This window comes from Bidens hawaiensis, unplaced genomic scaffold, assembly GCF_021521415.1.
Source record: "Bidens hawaiensis isolate Kalapana, Puna unplaced genomic scaffold, B.hawaiensis_p1.1 tig00011438_1, whole genome shotgun sequence".
Lineage (NCBI taxonomy): Eukaryota > Viridiplantae > Streptophyta > Magnoliopsida > Asterales > Asteraceae > Bidens > Bidens hawaiensis.
In genome coordinates, this window is record NW_027491891.1 from 210,510 (window position 1) to 231,191 (window position 20,682).

Below are 20,682 nucleotides of genomic sequence, written 5' to 3' on the forward strand. Positions count from 1 at the left end.
TTTAAACACTTGTTAAAGCAAACATGTTTTCTTTAACATGTATTATGTATCTACGCTTATCAAACGCTTACTGAATTTTTATGTAAACAAGTGACCATTATAATGAGGCATTTGGTCACACAAACGAACAAAGACTCAATGTGTTTACGGACAACATTGAAAAACAGACGATGAGGTGTGATGTCAAAACAATGAAGGAAGTTGCTATTTTCTTCGTGCCAATACTACATAAACATCACTTCTATGTGGTTGTTTTCAACCTTCAAACAGGAGTGATAGACTTGCTTGACAACAGTGGACATTAAGAATTACCGGCTAATAAAAAGTTTAAAAAGCCAGAAGACAAACAAAAAGAAATCAAAAGACTTTTTGAAGAAAGATACAACAAGAATCCCCAAATCCTGGTAAACGCTCAACAAACTCTCAACAAAAATCTATTATAAATTTGTGAAATACTTAACTGCTTTTAATGTATTTTTAGAGACCGTCTTCTACAATGTATCTTAAGAAAATAAATCATCCCATTGCTGAACAAATCCAAAAGGCTCCAATCACAAGATTAAGGATGTCATGGAGAACAACTGAAAACGGGGTAGATTGTGGGATTTTTGCTATGAGAAACATGGAGAAATATGATGGGAAGAAACCGTGGACATGCGGATTTTATAAAGAATGTCCTAGACAAATGAATCAGCTAAAAAAGTTGAGGACAAAGTATTTGGCCAAAATCCTTCTTTCGGAAATAAACAAGAAAAGAGATAATCTTATCGAGAAGGCGCAACAATTTAGTGAAAATAATGACACCGATATGTCCGGAGAGGAGATTGTTGAAGAACTCAAAAGAAGACAACAACTAATTTGACTTTGTTGTCTATTTTAGTCAATGGCCTTATGTTAGAAAAAATCAACTAACTAAAACATTGGAATATTATTATTACCACACAAAATACTACATGATTAAAAAAACATTACAAAACGCTCATCAAACTCTCAAACATCACCCACTTGCCTCCTACTCTAATAGTGACTTGAGTTAATCCAACTTCAATTTCATTGAAAAGTTTAGTTCAAGAATTGCCTTTGATAATTCTTTGAACTGTTCTAAATCATTCTTCCCTATGTCAACCATAAACAAAACCGCAAGATCTCGGATAACACTAGCAGGCATTTTGACAAGAAAATTCGTAATAACATCGTTGTAATCCATGTTATTATTAAGCATCACAAACTCATATGTCAGCTTGTCACGGCAAGCTTTGTCGGCGGCTACCTGCTCAACAATTTTCATCTTCAACGCTTCCTTGAAAGACGATGATGATGACGATGCATCCATTGTAACTGATTTTGAGATGGGTGGATATAATTGTGACAAAATATAGCATATATATAAGAAAATATCATAGACCAAATAGTACAAAAAGGACAACAAACAACTGCAGATTCACGGGACAAAATAGTAAAATAAAATCATAATAAAAAATACAAAGCTCTTGAACAACGTTTATAACTACATGCTCATGGACGAACAGTGTACGCTCATAACTGTATGCTCATGTATAATGAGCGATGTTATGAGACGCTCATTATACGTTCTTGTACGCTTTCACACGCTAAGCCATCGAATCTTGTTAAAAAGAAACTAATTTCTAATCTAGTTTTGTCCAAAACTTAAAATTACATTTATTACAACTCATCTGTCAAAATTTAAGTCCAAAGAAAATTATTTTTGTAATGATAGCCTACATCAAATCACTTAAATTAAGTTACACTATGTCAACAACCAAACAAAGATTTATATATATATATATATATATAGAGCAAGGTTAAAATAAGAAGTAAAATTATTCTAAGAGGTGTAAGAAGTGTTTTTTACCCTTAAAAAAATAAAACACACCGAACAAAAAACACACCGAACTAACAAAATAAAACACACCGAACAAAAAACCCACTAACAATATCCACCATCAGATGATCACATCCAACGCCTGATATTACTTCTCACACTTCTTACAAATAACTCAATTCTTATTCTAACCCCACCCTATATATATATATATATATATCACGCTTGTAACACGCTTAATAAATAATAAATGCAGTTTGTGTGATGATCATAGCCTACATAAAATTAAATGACATTGAATAAACTCTATCTCAACTACCCACAATTAATAGACATCCAAATTATGTCTATATATTTCACATCCATTGTTGTTAATCATATCACACAAAAAAAAACACACACACAAAATGTTTTCGAGTGATAAAGCCATGAAAAGCATGGTCAAGGCCAAGCTTGATCTTGAGAAAGAAAAGGACGAGAAGTTTCTCAACGCCCTTCAACACTCACAGGCGTATGTGCTTCAAGAGAAATCAAAAACTCTTGATGCATACAATGAACTATGGAGCTACCAGACAGTGAGTTCAAGGCATAGACTGCTGAGTTCGTCAAACAGCAGACTGCATGCTACGACTCCGTGTATGGTACTTTGGTTGACACGGTTTCAAATTTTTCAGCCAACATGGAGTTCAAGGAAGATGGGCGTGAGAAGATCAAGAAACATGGAGCGGTGGGAGTTGATGGGGACTGACAGGGTCTGATGATGATGGGGTCTGATGGGGTGTAACCCCATCTTTTGTTATACGTTTGCCTTCTTTTGTTATACGTTTGCTTGTCATACGCTTGTTATACATTGTGAAACACTTGTGTAAACAAAGTTAACTACATAACGCACAATCTAAAAAACACAAAAAACTAACTAACTTTGAATTCATTGTTGCGGTTGCTGCTGCAATGCTTTACAAGTTCTGCAGTTGTGGCCAGTTACGTGACAAATTTGACATTCCCTATAACCCTTCCTAGAGCGACTAATGGCTATCTCATTCTTTGATTTAATTCTTTTGTTTTAGCCACGACCTTTGTTTCTTATTACAGTAGGTACACGTACAGTAACTTTTGATGTGTAAGACCCTAACTCGTTAAACAAGGTATTTAAGCATAACATACACTTAATAGGACCCAAAAACCAAAGGTAATTAAAACTTTACAATTAACGAACATTACACACTAATACTAAATTTAGATATCAATTTATTTTGCGGAAGCTTGCTCGGTTCGGTTGTGTTCGGCTCTTCGGCATGGCTTGATCTTCATCCGGGGTCCAAAGTGCATAATTACCTATCATAAATTTTCATTCAAACAATTAGAAATCAAAGCATTTGAACATATATATATATATATATATATATATATATATATATTGTTATTTTATTTATTTATTTACTTTTCTTTTTCTTCCTGACCCGGCCATGTCAGAATTCAACCCGCCCGGGTCACCGGGATATGTTTTCTTTCAAAACCTTTACCCGGCCGTGTCAGTTTTCAACCCGGCCGGGTCACCTGGGCATGCTTTATCTCAGAACCTTTACCCGGCCGTGTCAGTTTTCAACCCGGCCGGGTCACCTGGGCATGCTTTCTTTTCACCCAATTTGCATCCAAATCAATCTAAAACTCATCCACACTCAATTTAATCGCTTGAAAATTGTGTCTAACATATCTAAACCATAATCCATTAACCGGATTCAAATTTCTTAGGTTTTACGCTCCTGTTACCCGGTTTGCGTTTATTTAACCCGTTTTGACATTTAAGCATTATAACTTAAATCGTCCGCAATCTTTTTATAGGTTTATTTCTCTACATTTACAACCCATTACCCGGGCATATTAATCTCGTGTTCCACGCTTCCGTTACCTGGTTTGCGTTTACAATAATTTGACTCGGTTTATGTTCAAGTACTTATACTTGATTCATTCATAATTTTTTTCAAGAAACTATTCTTTTTCAACTATAACCCATAATCCGGGTTTATTATTTTATGACCCACGCTCCCGTTAACTGGTTCGCGTTTATATTATTTACAACCCATTGTCCGGGTGTATTAATCTCGTGTTCCACGCTTCCGTTACCCGGTTTGCGTTTACACTAATCTGACTCGGTTTATGTTCAAGTACTTAAACTTGATTCATTCATAAATTTTTTTCAAGAAACTATTCTTTTTCAACTATAACCCATAGTCCGGGTTTATTATTTTATGACCCAAGCTCCCGTTACCCGGTTCGCGTTTATATTATTTTCAACCCATTATCCGGGTTCATCGTCCTTATTAACCACACTTCCGTTACTCGGTTTGCGTGTACATCACTTTGACCCGTTTGGTTGCTTTTGTGAATACTATCACTTATGTGCAACCATTCTCACTTATAAACATTTTTACGACAAATCCTTTGAATTAACAAGATTAGATAATTGAAATAAATAACGAAGCATATAGCCACGTACCTTAATCGCCGACCTTTGCGTGACTCCTTACCAGTTCTGCTTCTCGACGATTCATGTGATCTGTTTAAACACAATTCACATTATTATTAGCATATGCAAGCATTCAAGGGTCATTTTTCATACTAATCTATCAATCATTAGTAAATCCCTTTTTAGTAGGATTTTCGCTGGTTAACGAACCCGTGTTCGCTTAAACAATCCTTTTAGTTATCAGTGGCCATTTCTTGCATATCTTATCGTTACTTGTTGAACTTGTCGTTACCAACCGTTTTGGTTCGGTCGAGTTTCATAACACACCATTTAATTAGTCTAGCAATAATCTTAACATTTAAAGCTAAACTAACCACGATTCATATGAGGATTGAACATGAGTTCTTCACTCATGTATCCACCCACACCCCTCATATGGGTTTCATCTCTAAACTTCAATTTCACTTTAATTTGTTCACTACTCATGTTCTATATAGTGATTATAACACATAACCATGTTCAATTTCATGTTACATTCTTAACCCATCACCAATCATCCAACCCTAACTTTAAACATTAGGATTTGACACTAACCTTGTGTTTAGATGGTGTTAGGAGCTAGGGATCGTCAATCCCGTAGTCGAGACACCTTGATTCTTCCTGGATTCGCCCAATTTGAAGGATTTAGGGTTTGGGGAGGGTTTCCCCTTTCCCTTTTCTCTGCCATTGACACACACACACACATACACTATGTGTGTGTGCTTTATTTATTTTATTTTTATTATTTTAACTTTGGGTTTGCCCGGGTTTAGCCCCTATTGTTTCGTTACTTGACACTTGGCTCCAAACTTCTATACACAAGTATGTGTTTATAGATAATAAGGGTTAACTAACCAGGTTAAACCTTAGCCTAGATACTTATTTCGGGTTTAATATCCCAAAACCGAAATATTACATTTTAATATTTTTGGGGTGTTACAAGTCTACCCTCCTTAATAGGGTTTTGTCCCTGAAACTTGTTTTACGTAGTTCTTCGGGCCACATCAAAAAAAAACTTTCATTTCCCATACTCGTTTGAGCGTTGCTCAACATTTAATCACTTGATCAGCTTAACCTTAGAAATGTGATACATCATTTTACAACATCTACCCTTCCAATTCGCTAGTTTTAGGTTAGTTTGACTTTCTTGAGTCCAACTTTTCATACTTACTCTCGGCATCATTTACTTTTGGTCAGTTTGACTTTTTAAGTCAGACTGTCTATGCAAACTCATCACATCATTAGTATAGTGTTAGTTTGACTTTCTAAGTCATACTGTTTATGCGAACTCATCACATCATTAGTATAGTGTCAGTTTGACTTTCTAAGTCAAACTGTTTATGCAAACTCATCACATCATTAGTATAGTGTCAGTTTGACTTTCTAAGTCAAACTGTTTATAACACTGTTTTGGATAAAAATCACTCAAGGATAATGTATCCAAATTCGTAATTGTGAGGTCTAGTGCTAACACGATAATGATAAATATATAATTGTAATCTTGGTGAACACAATGATTTGATCACGAGGGAAAAAGCCCTTAATCACGATAATCTTACTTCGGTCAAAACTTAACAAGGCAATCTTTGATCAAATGACTTCGGTCAAGGATTAACAAGGTAATCTTTGGTCGAATCACTTCGGTCAAGGATCAACGAGGTAACCTTTGTTCAGATAGTACGTGATTATAGTAATCTCCAGCACAAAAAACCCTCGGACAGTGAAAACTATCAGCGTCAAGTATATTGATAATAAAAGGTGGTTACAAGTGTTGTGGAGTTGATGATCGAGATTACAAAGAAGCTAGTGCGTAGAGAGAATTATGTGTTCTACTTTAGTGTGTGTGATAGTACATGTGTCCCCTAACTGATCACATTCTCCATTATATATAAAAGACAATAACTCAAGGGAGTTATGATTAATAAAGACTATTAACTAATAATCCCTAAAAATCCGCCATGTCTTTAATATAATCGTAACAGCCACTTTGACCACGTGCTCCATCACTCATGCTGCGAAATAGGTGGTAGACCAGGTCTTCTAGCCGTTACACTTATTAAATATCAGCCTTCATATAAGATACAACCGTTAATAGCAGCAAATACTGAGGATCTATGATCCTGACATAGCTCTGGAACTCTTCAGAAGGATAATTAATCTAGACACGTTAATATCTTCTTGACTGCAATTTAGTGGATAGACTGAGTCTTCTAACCGTTATACTTGCTAAATATAAGACCACACATGAGAACAACCGTTAGTAAATAATAAGTACTGTGGATCCTTGATCCTGACGGGATCTAGAACACACGCTAAGGATAACTGATCCAAAATATATGCCAGGATAACATATCCACAGTGTCAAATTTCTGTGCACTAACAATTGCCCCCAAAATGGCGGTTGTGATAAGATCACAGCTGTCATTTTGCCTTTGAATTCAAACTTCATGCAAAAACATATGAGATTTGACAATCTGGATATAATTGTCATATATCAATGGAGTTTCCTTGGGAACTTCCTTCCGGCTGTATATCCTTCTCCCTGCAAATCATGATCAACTAGTAACACCTGATTAACCCGGGTGGATGGTCCATTTTTTGAATGGTAAAATCCAGGTTAAGATTTTTGGATTAGTCAAGGTGACTTATGTTTAATAATAATCTAAAAATTTTGACTATTCGCTTGTTACTTGTTATTTTGAAAGTTTGTTTGATATAGCTTAAGTCTCATTGAAAGTTTTAAGAAATAATATTCTTTAGTAAAAAGTTTTTAGGATAAAATATCCTTGAAAAGATAAACCAGGATCTTAAATCCTTATAAAAATAGATTGAGAATAATGAATCCTTATATCTATGAAGATATAAACTGAAATCAAATAAGTGTAAATCGATAAACATAAATCATACCGTAAGGTCTGGTTAGACCTAAGTTACCATAAGTATTGATCCTTTTGCAATCCTTATAAAACTGAATTTAAGGATTTTTGAATCCATAAGTATTGATCCTTCGGTGATCCTCAGAATCTAATTTATGATACCTGATGCAAATAACTTATGATATTATCTGGGATTAGACCCAATAAACTGGGGACAAGCCCGTGAAACTGGGGACAAGCCCGTGTAATCTGGGGACAAGCCCAAAACTGGGGACAAGCCCAAATACGAATGTTAACTGGGGACTCGTCCAAACCGAGATTTAGCCCAAACGTGAGATAACGTGAAAACGTTATAAACCTTAGCTAACATGAAAATGTTAGAAACCTTTGTCTTGAGATAACGAGAAAACGTTATAACCGGTGGTGTGGTACGTCTACCATAAATCGTAGGATCCTCCATATAGCCGAAAGCAACGAAATTGTCAGCCACTAAGCGTGTACTGGTCCCGCTGCCCCGGACTATACGTTGGATAGTGTGCGCTCCAGGCGAGAGTGTAGAAACTCTAATTTATAAGAAAGGTGAAAACCTTTAAACCTTGGAGGGTATGACCATCGGGGGTCATACCCAATCGTGGGCTAGGCCAAGGAAAACAGCGATGTACCTTAAACGTGAGGGAGAGGTGGCCAACCTCTTAGACATTGAATCCTCTTATTGAAATCTGCATTGTTACTTAAAAACTTGGAAAAGATAAATGTTAAGAATACATTATTCTTAAATTATTAACAAGAATATGAAATAAATAAGTGATCAGATAGATATTACCAATTTTAGGATCCTTGATCCTAGATGGATGCTTGATTTTCGAAGGATGCTAGATCCTGACTAGAAAAAATACTTCTTGAGATGGATAGCATTTCATGCTCTTGGTAATCTGTTGCCTTCCATGGTGAGCAAATGATATGCTCCCTTCCCTGCTTCCGACTCGATCAGATAAGGACCTTCCCACTTGGGTGCTAGTTTCCCATCTGCCGGATTGGTTGTGTTTTGGAAGGCTTTCCTCAAGACTAGATTTCCTTATTGAAATCTTCTTATCCTTATATTTTTGTTGTATGCCCCAACTACCCATTGTTGATATGCTGTCATTCTGATCTTGGCTAGGTCTCTGAGTTCTTCAACGGTATCTAGATGTTGGAGAAGGATTTCATTATTGGCCTCAGGATCACGGATGCTTGTTCTAGCAGTAGGAACCACCATTTCTATAGGGATTACAGCTTCTGATCCAAACACCAATGAGAAGGGTGTTTAACCTGTTGCATTCTTAGGTGTTGTTCTATCAGCCCAAAGAACATAAGGAAGTTCTTCAGCCCACTTGCCTTTCTTGGATCCTAGTTTCTTCTTCAAGTTGTTGATGATAATCTTGTTGCTTGACTCTGCTTGAGGATGAACTGGTGTAGAAGTGATCATCTTGATGCCCCAACTGTCACAAAAGTTAGTGGTTCTTTTCCCGATAAACTGGGAACCATTGTCACAAACAATTTCAGAAGGGATACCAAATCTAGTTATAATATTTCTTTTAATAAAGGATATAACTTCCCTTTCTCGGACTTGCACAAATGCTTCTGCTTCAATCCATTTAGAGAAGTAGTCTGTCATAGCAAGCATAAAGACCTTTCCGCCTGGTGCCTTTGGTAGCTTGCCTACAATATCCATTCCCCATTTCATGAAAGGCCATGAAGAGGATATAGGATACATAGGTTCTGCTGGCTAGTGAAGAATATTTCCATGCCTTTGGCAAGCATCACACTTCTTTGAGTATTCCATAACATCCTTCTTCATTGTTGGCCAGAAGTATCTAGTCCTAAGTATTCTGGAGAATAACGCTCTTCCCCCTGTGTGGTTGCCACAATCGCCTTCGTGGAAGTCTTGAAGTACCTCTTGTATTTCAGGATCCTCGATGCACCTCAAGTATGGACCTGCAAGAGATTTCCTATACAGCACATCATGTAATAAAATGTATTGTGATACCTTGAGTTTGAAAGACTTCGGATTCTCTGTGGCTGGAATTTCTCCATCTTGAATGTATTTTTTGATTGGGAGGATCCAGGATCCTTGGTTGTTTGAGGATGATGGATCGCAAAGTACGATGTCAGTTGTTATCTCCCCAACTTCTTGTTCTCCTATTGCTGGTGAGAGAACATGAATGATTGGAATCTTCGTGTCTTCTGGAATTTTCAGAGATGAGGCTAAATTTGCCAAAGCATCTGCTGCGGCATTTTCTTCCCTTGGTACCTGTATAATACTAAACAATTCGAAGGATTTTTCTAATTCCTTCACAACATCTAGATATTTGATTAGTTTTTCACCTTTAACAGCATATGAGCCATTAAAGTGGTTAGCAATCAATAATGAATCTATATATACTTGAAGATACCTGATCCTCATGCACTTAGCTAATTGCAAATCTAAGATCAAAGCTTCATACTCTGCCTCGTTGTTCGTTGCTTGGAACTCACATGCTATAGACTGGGGTAATATGTCCCCCTGTGGCGATTTCAGTAGGATCCCTAATCTTGTTCCTCTTACGTTGGAAGCACCATATGTGAAGAGTATCCAAGGATCCTTAGTCTCTTCTAGTTGTTGGACCTCCAAGTCAGATTCTTTCTGCATGTCACTACTGAAATCAGCCACAAAGTCTGCGAGTGCTTGTGACTTGATGGCTGTTCTTGGCTCGTACTGAATATCATATGCACTCAGTTTCACAGCCCACTTGGCCATTCTACCTGACAACTCTGGCTTTCTAAGGAAATTCTTAACATGATAATTAGTTCTTAAAATAATAGTATGAGTCTCAAAGTAATGTCTCAATTTAGTAGAAGCCATAATAAGTGCAAGAATTAACTTTTCTAAATGAGGATACCTGGCTTCTGCATCTAGAAGACTTTTACTTACATAATAAATGGGATGTTGTTCACCTTCATGATCCTTCACAAGGACGGCACTTACAGCATTTCCTGACACAGCTAGGTACAGATATAAGGATTCTCCATCCACAGGCTTCATCAGAGCCGGTGCTGAGGATAAGTAATCCTTCAAGGCTGTAAGCGCAGCCTCATGCTTTTCCGTCCACTCAAACTTCTTATTCTTCCTAAGGATGTCATAGGAGTCCTTTCACTTCTCGGAGGATCTTGAGATAAACCTATTGAGAGCGGCTATTCTTCCTGTGAGCCTTTGGACATCCTTTGCGTTTGCAGGAGATTTCAAATTGAGGATGGCTTCAATCTGTTCGGGCTTGCTTCAATTCCTCTTTTAGTCACCATATATCCCAGAAACTTTCCAGCCTTAACACCAAAGTGGCATTTTGACTGATTCAATTTCATGTTATATTGGTCAAGGATATTGAATGCTTCTTCAAGGGCTCTAAGGTGATCCTCAGCTTTCTTCGACTTTACCATCATATCGTCTATGTATACTTCCATAGTCTTGCCCAACTGATCCTTGAACATCATGTTGACTAGTCTTTGGTATGTTGCCACTGCATTTCTTAGTCCAAACGGCATAGCAGTATAACAGTATATGCCGGTAGGAGTCATGAATACTGTATCCTCTTGATCAGATGGTTCCATCTAAATTTGTTGAAATCCAGAGGAAGCATCCATAGAGGTAAGCAATTCATAACCTGCCGTTGCATCTACCATGGAATCTATATGTGGTAATGGGAAAGGATCCTTGGGGCATGCCTTGTTTAAATCGGTAAAATCAACACACACCCTCCACTTTCCATTCTTTTTTGAAACAACGACCACATTGGTTAGCCATCGAGGATACTTAACCTCTCTGATCATACCGATCTTAAGAAGTTTTTCAACTTCTTCTTGTATGATCTTGTTCCTCTCAGGAGCGAGTTTTCTTCGCTTCTGATGGACGGGTTTAACAGATAAATCAAGGCCGAGTTTATGAGTGATTACCTCTTTTGAAATACCTGTCATGTCAGAATGCTTGAAGGCAAAGGTAGATCTTCTTCGCCCTAAGAAGGATATTAAATCCTCCTCAATCTTGCTGGGGATACTGGATCCTAGGAACACCTTTATCTCTGGATCCTCGGGGTCCAATGATACTTCTTTAAGGTCTTTCTCCCGAGCTTCCAGCACGTCCCTAGGATGTTGCTGTAGTTGCTATGCTATAGTTTGCTTGGCTGTTGGCTTCATTGATGATGAATAATAGTTCTTGGCCTCCGCTTGGTCACCCACTATCTTTACAACTCCCCAAGGAGTAGGTAGCTTGATGCATTGGTGATAAGTTAAGGCTACTGCCTTCATTCCATGGATCCAGGGCCTACCTAAAATAACATTGCAACAGGAAAGGTTATCTATAACAAAAATTTTTTGGTAAGAGTTTAACCCTTCGATATAAATTGGGAAGTTGATATCCCCCAATGTCTTCTTGGTTTCTCCACTGAAACTGACTAGCACTGATGTTCTAGGAATGATCTCCGAATCTGGTATATTCATCTTTTTGAGGACATCATGCTGGATAATGTTGACCGAGCTCCCACCGTCAACTAGGATCCTGCGTACATAATAGTTAGCGATAAATAAAGTAATAATCAAACCGTCATGGTGAGGATCCTGGATGTTTAGTTTATCTTCCTCATCGAAGAAGATCCTTTTATTTGTTGTCAAAGTAGTAGATACTATCGGTCGGTCTCCGTTATCCAACTTGATCTCTTTAGCGAGCCTCTTTGCTGCGGAGAAGGAAGTTCCACATATGTCTGATCCTCCAGAGATGAAATTGACCATTCGCACATCTATTTCATCCTGGTGAGGATCCTGGATACTTGAATCGAAGAAGACTCTCTGATCAGTTATTCGAGTGGTGTGGATGAGTGGCCTTCTTTCATCGTCCAACTTGAAGTGTTCTACAGGTTCTACTTCTGCAGAACAACAGGTTTGAAATATGTCATAATCTCGGGCAACGAAGTTGATTACATGAGCATATTGTGGTGGTGGTGTCGCTTTCTGTGGAAGGCCTTCAGGATCCTGGATTTTGGATTTCTTCCTTCCCAAGAGTTCTTTAAAGTGACCCTTTCTCAGGAGGTATCCAATTTCCCTTCTTAAGCCGATGCACTCGTCTGTCATGTGGCCAAAATCTTCGTGAAAAGCACACCACTTAGACTTGTCCTTGAACGCGGTTGTCTTCTCGTTCTTTCGGGGCCACCTTTCTTTTTCCCCTAGGTCCTTCATGGCACAAATCAAGCCATGAGTGTCCACAGAAAAACAATAGTCAGAGATGCAAGGATAGTCTTCATCGTCATCTCCTTCTTCGACTGCTCGTACGTTTTGATTGTTGAACTTGGTGTACGGCTTCGAATTTTTGTTCCTGTATGAGGATCCTTTATTCTTGTCGGGGGATTCTTATTTCATTTTTCCCCCAAGACGATCCTGGATCCTTTTATCGTCTTCTAATCGGATGAATCTTAACGCCCTGTTCCTGACTTCATCTAAGGTCCTGCACGGAGTCATCACAAGATCGTCATAAAATGGGGATCCCCTTTGAAGTCCTATCTTGAATGCTTCAACAGCCGTAGCCATATCAAGATTAGGTATTTCTAGGGCTTCCCTGCCAAACCTTGTAACAAAATCCCTTAAGGATTCATCATAAGGTTAGACAACTCTATATAAATCACTAGTTACCTTCTCAAATTTCCTACTACAAGAAAACTGGCTGTTGAACAAGTTAACTAAATGTTAAAAAGATGTAACAGAATAAGGAGGAAGACTTAGCAGCCATTTAAGTGCAGATCCTGTTAGTGTGGATCCGAAACCCTTGCATAGACAAGCTTCCTTGAGTCTTTCAGGAATTGGATAGATCTCCATCCTTTCCCTATACTGAGCCACGTGCTCTTCTGGATCAGTGGTCCCATCATACACCTTCATGTTGGGGGTTTGAAAGCGTTTCGGGATCTCCGCATTTCATATCGGTGAAGCAAATCTGGACAGCTTGTGGCTCCCTTCTGGTATTTCAGGAATTGGACGGACCACTCCTGGCACGCTGGATATCATATCCTTAAGCTTCTGAAGTTCCCTAGCCATAGCCTGATTGATACATGTATACTATATAGAGCCAAGGTTAGTATCTGAGGATATGTGATTATAGGCGTTACCTCTTGGTTGGTTGAACGTTGGCATCCCAGCAGTTTAGTTAAGATAAGAGGCATTTGCTACAGTAGCAGGTCCACCAGAGGCAATGGTCTGAATGGGGATGATATCCCCTTCATGGACCTCAGAAGACCTTTGACGGTGAATTCCTGAGGATCCTTGATTCTGCCAGAAGGATCCTTGAGGTTGGGAGCCGAAGGATCCTTGAGGATACAACCCAAAGGATCCTGGTTGAAGGATGGATGATCCTTGTTGAAGGAACGAGGATCCTTGAGTTTGCTGACCCATGGACCCTTGTTGAAGGATAGATGATCCTGGCTGAACGAATGAGGATCCTTGAGTTTGTTGACTCATGGACCCCTGTTGAAGGATAGATGATCCTGGCTGAACGAACGAGGATCCTTGAGTTTGTTGACCCATGGACCCCTGTTGAAGGATAGATGATCCTTGCTGAAGGATCGAGGATCCTTGAGTATGTTGAGCCACGGATCCTGGAGTAGTGAAATCCAGCACACTAGGCATTAAGGGAGTCTGATCCTCCACTGGCCTCTTTCTTTTCTTGAGATCTTCAATTTCATTTAGGATCCTCTGGTTGGTCTTGTTCTACTGCTCCATATATGCTTTAACCTGCGAAAACATAGATGAAACATCACTGTTAGTATTAACCACCGGGGCAGCAGTAGAAATTTTCAAGCTCTGGAATACTGGTAGTTGCGTCTTGTTTCCAGCAGTAGCAGTTCGTTGTGCTCCCGTGATTGGCGGAGGCATTGGCGGAAAAGTTCTTGATGAGAGAGAAACCGAGGATGGCATGATTGATGAAGCAGAGGTTGATTGAGAGACCATTGATGGTGATATGGGTATGAAAGGTTGAAAATTGATAGGAAATAATCTGGATTATAGCACCAATTGCCCCACGGTGGGCGCCAAATTGTTTTGGATAAAAATCACTCAAGGATAATGTATCCAAATTTGTAATTGTGAGGTCTAGTGCTAACACGATAATGATAAATATATAATCGTAATCTTGGTGAACACAATGATTTGATCACGAGGGAAAAAGCCCTTAATCACGATAATCTTACTTCGGTCAAAACTTAACAAGGCAATCTTTGATCAAATGACTACGGTCAAGGATTAATAAGGTAATCTTTGGTCGAATCACTTCGGTCAAGGATCAACGAGGTAACCTTTGGTCGGATAGTACGTGATTATAGTAATCTCCGGCATAAAAAACCCTCGGACGTTGAAAACTATCACCGTCAAGTATATTGATAATAAAAGGTGGTTACAAGTGTTGTGGAGTTGATGATCGAGATTACAAAGTAAGCTAGTGCGTAGAGAGAATTATGTGTTCTGCTCTAGTGTGTGTGATAGTACATGTGTCCCCTAACTGATCACAATCTCCATTATATATAAAAGACAATAACTCAAGGGAGTTATGATTAATAAAGACTATTAACTAATAATCCCTAAAAATCCACCATGTCTTCAATATAATCGTAACAGCCACTTTGACCACGTGCTCCATCACTCAGGCTGTGAAATAGGTGGTAGACCAGGTCTTCTAGCCGTTACACTTATTAAATACCAGCCTTCATATAAGATACAACCGTTAATAGCAGCAAATACCGAGGATCCATGATCCTGACATAGCTCTGGAACTCTTCAGAAGGATAATTAATCCAAACACGTTAATATCTTCTTGACTGCAATTTAGTGGATAGACTGAGTCTTCTAACCGTTATACCTGCTAAATATAAGACCACACATGAGAACAACCGTTAGTAAATAATAAGTACTGTGGATCCTTGATCCTGACGGGATCTAGAACACACGCTAAGGATAACTGATCCAAAGCATATGCCAGGATAACATATCCACAGTATCAAATTTCTATGCACTAACAAACACGTTTACTTATTCGTTTTTATTTTTCTTTACATATCATAATACACATTTGACCATCTTTATTAACAAGTGGTTGATCTTGATTCTCGAGATTAACCAGGCTTGTTAACTCGGTTGTATTCCCGTCCCTTGGATCCCATTCCCGAATCCCATTCTTATTTATTTTATGTTTGTTAAAATGTTATTAACAAACTCTTCCTTACATTCCTATTTCTCTTTCTAGGTTTTATTAACTCTATTGTGTTAAATTGACAAATGAAATGGTTTCTTTTACCATTTTCTTTTAAGCGAAGACTCATACTCGACTCTCGCTCCTTTTCGATTCATTTCATTATTTCCATTTTATGTTGCCTGATGAATCATTAGGCAAAACTTTGGAATTTTATCTATATGTGGTGTGAACCCATAGGTTCATCCTCTCTTATCTGTGCCACGTGGGCCCCCACTAGTCATATAGACCCTTACCCCGATATAAAATTCGGAGGTTTTTGATGACCTCTATTGTCATCTTGTTTTCCATCTGTCTCGTTTTAGCATGTATGGTGTCATCGCACCAATGACATACTTTAAATCAAATCATTTCCTTTTTATTTTCAAGGGTGTCTTTTACGATTTCGTGACCCCTTCCTTTCTATTCCGCCTATTAGTGCATAAACGTGTTTCTTTTATAAAACACTCTCTGCTATATCGTTTTACTCCTTTCGTTTATCAAAATGTTAGAATTAATTAAAACCATGTTTTAATTAAACATTTTCTCTTTAACCTACCTCAATTCCTTTCACTAAGTAATTGACAATAAACAATTTGTTTTTAGGTTCATTTCAATTAACCAACACACTTGTCTTAAGTTAGTTTGACTTCTGAAAATCAAATGGCTCAAGTTAGGTATATTTATCCATCTCCTTCTTTCTTTATTATGCATGACCCGTGCTCATGTAAATTCTCCCGTTGTTTATACATCCGTTCGTTTTATCCATTTTGATTATTACGGGAATCATAACCGATTCCCGCACACTAGCCAATTCGTTGGTTAGCTACTTCTTTCACGTGTTTTTATCTTAAGGCGTGAACCTTAGGGTTCAACCCTTTTTTTAATAACCTCACATAATTGTGTTTTTGGTTTTATTTCCCCCTTTTTATTTCAAAATAGTGTCGTTTGTCATTACAACCAAACCGACCCGTCTCATAACATCGAGTATTACTCGACCCATACCACCCAATTCCTTTATTGGTTATTTTCACCTTAGGGGTTATCTCCCATTTTCCTCCAACCTCAACTTAAGTTAAGGTTGGACATTTTCATTTCTTTCTTTTCTTTTACTTTTTCTCAGTGTCATTTAGGGTAATTACCCAACTTGACCCGTTATTAATGAATTGAGTATTATTACCCAATTCCCTATTTTCTTATGTCAACTTTTTTCCATGTTATACCAACCACAACCGCAGTTCTGGTTGGTGTTATGGATGAAAGGGTCCAGGTCCATTAACCTAGTACTATCCTTCCCGCACGTCGTTCACACGTTAATTCATTTATTATATGGGAGGGTCTAAGTTCAAAAACTTAGTACTATCCTCCCTCATGTCCACATTTACGTTACTAACCCGCAGATCATAACGACCCATCAATTTCCAACGGCCCATATCCGTTGTTCTTTCAACCACCAAACATGACCCTATTAGATCATGAATGACATTCATCTTTTCCATTTATTCGGAAATACCTCCGCTTCTATGACCCCACGGGTCATTTATACTTTTGTTTTACATGCCTTCTCGTCAATCATGGCCCTCTAGACCATTATGACTAACCTTTTACTTTCTTGGATCATTTATCCTTACGCGCGTCACACATCGTTCCTATGATTCCCGCAAAAACCATTGTACGAGTGTGCCCGTAAGGTTTATGACTCCAAATATCTTTTTTTACCCCCACTCACTTACTACTCGTTACATAGGATGTATATGTACCAGTTATAATCAACCCATCGTATCATATGCTTAACACTTACCTGGCCAGGGTAAGTAATACGCAAATGGTACACACGGACTTATTATAAGCAATACATTACCTCCTACGTAAACAGATGTTCAGTTCGTATCCATTCCTTTTTATTTTATTTAGTAAATACCTTATCTTGTTATATTTAACATTATTAGATCTTTCATCGTTTAAGACGAACTATCTGTTTTCGTTTCATAGAACTCTTATGTAGTCACATTCACTGATGTGATCATTTTATACCCTTACATTCTTTTCTTTTAGGACATTACTTGGATAATTACCCATGCCCCCGTTTCTGAGTTCCATTCTTTCTTTGTACATTTTCTATTCACTATTGTGAATAATGTACATTATTAACTTATTTTCTTTTGGAAATATCAACCTGAATGCTTATCTCATTTAGGCTTTCCAAGCCTTATTTATTCACATGCAATTATCAATTGCCATGTGAATATCACATACAACTAACTATCACATAAATTAGAACGCATACTTGGTCAATACTCGTTCCGGTTAACCTTATCTTTGCTTTATCAGTGCCTTAAACCGTCACTTGGTTTAGATTTTCGTGAGCATGCTCTTTGTCATGCGCCCGAATCGTCGACCATCTCATTAGGTGGGTCATCTATTCCCCTTCATCTTAGATATGGTAATAATATTATTGAAACATATCTTATGTAATTAGTAACATTTCAATATAATGCTAGTTTGTCTTATAAAACAGGCCACTCTATAACACTAGTTAACACAAGTTACTTCTTTTCTAAACATATCTTTGGTTAAGCCTTTAGGCTACCATAACCATCTTTTACCAAATAGTTGGGGGCAATGTGTTTTCCTCAATAGCCCTAATCATCCTTAGAACAATCATGCCTCTATTAAAATTGTTCAATACAAATACTACTTACCGGATTCCATGATCAAGCCTCGAACCGAACATCCAACCGTTAACCTTTAGCTCTGATTACCACTTGTAAGACCTTAACTCGTTAAACAAGGTATTTAAGCATAACATACACTTAATAGGACCCAAAAACCAAAGGTAATTAAAACTTTACAATTAACGAACATTACACACTAATACTAAATTCAGATATCAATTTATTTTGCGGAAGCTTGCTCGGTTCGCTTGTGTTCGGCTCTTCGGCATGGCTTGATCTTCATCCGGGGTCCAAAGTGCATAATTACCTATCATAAATTTTCATTCAAACGATTAGAAATCAAAGCATTTGAACATATATATATATATATATATATATATATATAAATTTTGTTATTTTATTTATTAATATACTTTTCTTTTTCTTCCTGACCCAGCAGTGTCAGAATTCAACCCGCCCGGGTCACCAGGGTATGTTTTATTTCAGAACCTTTACCCGGTCGTGTCAGTTTTCAACCGGGCCGGGGGTCACCTAGGCATGCTTTATCTCAGAACCTTTACCCAGCCGTGTCAGTTTTCAACCCGGCCGGGTCAGTTTTCAACCCGGCCGGGTCACCTGTGCATACTTTCTTTTCACCCAATTTGCATCCAAATCTATCCAAAACTCATCCAAACTCAATTTAATCGCAAGATAATCGTGTCTAACATATCTAAACCATAATCCATTAACCGGATTCAAATTTCTTAGGTTTTACGCTCCCGTTACCCGGTTTGCGTTTGCGTTTATTTAACTCGTTTTGACATTTAAGCATTATAACTTAATTCGTCCGCAATCTTTTTATAGGTTTATTTCTCTACATTTACAACCCATTACCCGGGCTTATTAATCTCATGTTCCACGCTTCCGTTACCCGGTTTGCATTTACACTAATTTGACTCGGTTTATGTTCAAGTACTAAACTTGATTCATTCATAATTTTTTTCAAGAAACTATTCATTTTCAACTATAACCCATAATCCGGGTTTATTATTTTATGACCCACGCTCCCGTTACCCGGTTCACGTTTATATTATTTACAACCCATTATCCGGGTTTATTAATCTCATGTTCCACGCTTTCGTTACCCGGTTTGCGTTTACACTAATTTGACTCGGTTTATGTTCAAGTACTTAAACTTGATTCATTCATCATTTTTTTTTCAAGAAACTATTCTTTTTCAACTATAACCCATAATCCGGGTTTATTATTTTATGACCAACGCTCCCGTCACCCGGTTCGCGTTTATATTATTTACAACCCATTATCCGCGTTCATCGTCCTTATTAACCACGCTTTGTTACCCGGTTTGCGTGTACATCACTTTGACCCGTTTGGTTTGCTTTTGTGAATACTATCACTTATGAGCAACCATTCTCACTTATAAACATTTTTACGACAAATTCTTTGAATTAACAAGATTAGATAATTGAAATAAATAACGAAGCATATAGCCACGTACCTTAATAGCCGACCTTTGCGTGACTCTTTACCAGTTCTGCTTCTCGACGATTCATGTGATCTGTCTAAACACAATTCACATTATTATTAGCATATGCAAGCATTCAAGGCTTATTTTTCATACTAATCTATCAATCATTAGTATATCCCTTTTTAGTAGGATTTTCGTTGTTTAACGAACCCGTATTTGCTTGAACAATCCTTTTAGTTATCAGTGGCCATTTCTTTCATATCTTATCGTTACTTTTTGAACTTGTCGTTACCAACCGTTTTGGTTCGGTCGAGTTTCGTAACACACCATTTAATTAGTCTAGCAACAATCTTAACATTTAAAGCTAAACTAACCACGATTCATATGAGGATTGAACATGAGTTCTTCACCCAAGTATCCACCCACACCTCTCATATGGGTTTTATCTCTAAACTTCAATTTCACTTTAATTTGTTCACTACTCATGTTCTATGTAGTGATTATAACACATAACCATGTTCAATTTCATGTTACATTCTTAACCCATCACCAATCATCCAACTTTAAACATTAGGATTTGACACTAACCTTGTGTTTAGATGGTGTTAGGAGCTAGGGATCGTCAATCTCGTAGCCGAGACACCTTGATTCTTCCTGGATTCGCCCAATTTGAAGGATTTAGGGTTTGGGGAGGGTTTCCCCTTTCCCTTTTCTCTGCCATCGACATACAGACACATACACTATGTGTGTGTGTTTTATTTATTTTCTTTTTATTATTTTAACTTTGGGTTTTTACTTGACACTTGGCTCCAAACTTCTATACACAAGTATGTGTTTGTAGATAATAAGGGTTAACTAACCAGGTTAAACCTTAGCCTAGATACTTATTTCGGGTTTAATATCCCAAAACCGAAATATTACATTTTAATTTTTGGGGTGTTACATGATCGCTGTTCAAAACCTAGAATAGCAGCAAATCTATCCCTTGTAAATGGACTTTCATACCGAGTTAAGTCTGCTTTTTCAATCATCAAATTCATCT